Source organism: Chrysochloris asiatica, unplaced genomic scaffold (genome assembly GCF_000296735.1).
Source record: "Chrysochloris asiatica unplaced genomic scaffold, ChrAsi1.0 scaffold00335, whole genome shotgun sequence".
Lineage (NCBI taxonomy): Eukaryota > Metazoa > Chordata > Mammalia > Afrosoricida > Chrysochloridae > Chrysochloris > Chrysochloris asiatica.
Window position 1 is genome coordinate 2367483 of NW_006408853.1, and position 1722 is coordinate 2369204.

The 1722-nt window shown below is 39.2% G+C and overlaps 1 pseudogene; it reads right to left on the reverse strand.

Annotated features, from left to right (window-relative positions):
* Positions 1-344: 344 nt before the first annotated feature.
* On the reverse strand, positions 345-1466 carry LOC102836679 (annotated as a pseudogene).
* Positions 1467-1722: the final 256 nt, after the last annotated feature.

Sequence of the window (1722 nt, forward strand, 5' to 3'; positions counted from 1 at the left end):
CTAGATAACAGCAGCACTGACCTTTTGTGTAAAATGAAACATTTGCATACTTTGATGTGGTCTTAATTGCAAGCTACTCTCAAGATTAAAATAAATGTTTTGGCTATTTTCCATTCCAAAAGAAAGGTTGATGCTTGAGTTATAGCACCTGTCTATTATTACTTAGTGAAATAAAGTACACTCCTGTAGAGAAATACTGGATCAAAAGTCAATTTCTGTCATCTGATTAAACTGTAGAATACTAAAAAAGTTATTTCTATGGAAGCCTCTGAAGGGAGCCAAAAGATCAAATGATGCGCCTGTATAAAAGTTTAAAGAGAAATAAACCAATCACCCACTGAAGGTCAAACAGTATTGGCTAGTTCACCATTAGGCTGCAGTTGGACCACGACATTATGTTCGTTAATTTCCTTTTCTGCATCACTAGTGTCTGTATCTTCATTATCATCTTCTTCCTAGTGTGAAGATGCTGTCATGTTCGGATGTGAGCGGGATTCTGACAAAGCCCCAAATGACTGAATGCTGACAGAAGTCAAAGGTCTAAGAAGTTCTGACACTTCATTTTCTTCTTGACTACTGTCTGTATCAGAATCTGAATTGCCTTGAGAATGAACAACTTTTTGCTTGCAGACTGGGCAGGTTTTTTTGGTTTTAGTTAGCCAAGGGTCTACACACTTGCAGTGGTAAGCATGGGAACAGGAAAGAATTCTGAGCTTGTCACCATCTTCATATTCATCCAAATAAATGGCACATACATCATATTCATCTCCTTTCTTGAATTTATGTATAGGAAGTTCCTTAAGCTGATCTTTACGAAGTCTATTTCTTCTAGCTCTATGCCGGTCCTGGACAAATTTTATAATCATGAAAATGACTATCAAGATGAGACAAATTCCCACTATGATAAGGAAGGGAACTAGGTAGTATTCCAGAGGAAGATTAAATTCTGGTATTAAGACAATGGGGCCCCTTTTTTCATATATAAATTCAATTTTCAGTGAATTAGCTGATGATTCACCATTTACTGTAGGAATATCATTTTTCTTTAACACATCAATGTCGTTGGATCCAATGATAATGAGGTCATCAAAATCAACACTGTGAGCTATGGCTGCTTTGTATCCTGCTCTCTGTGCATTTAAAACCTTTACATCAAAATTACAATCCAGTCTTCTAATTAACACGATGAAAGTGCCAGATGAATTGTCTTTTAGAGGTGGAGGCACTATGGGTTCACAGGCATTCTCTGGTTTTAAGTTAACCAGAAAACCCTTTAAACCTTCAGCTGGGTATCTATAACCAAATCTTGTTGGAAGGTCATCAAATGTCTGAGACATATTTTCAAAATCATTTGCTAAAAAGTCCGCTTCTACAGGCTAGGGCAGTAGGTTTAAGAATGCAAAGAATTAGACAGTCAAGATAGTGTAGACTTGTGTAGCCCACAGCATGAGCATTCCTATAGCAAGCAGTATTTTGTTGTAAAATCACTGGCAGCCCGGCGCCTGCGAAGCAAACAGGCTCACTGGCTGCGTCACTACCGGAGATGCTCCTACGGAGACTTCATGACTGAATATCCGTACGGATCCCTACAGCCCAGAACCTGAGCGGGGACGACAACACCAAGGTGAGGTGGAAGTCCCATCAAGTCAGTTCTGATCCATAGCGACCCTTATAGGATTTCCAAGGAGCAGCTAGTAAACTTGAACCACCAACCTAGTTGTT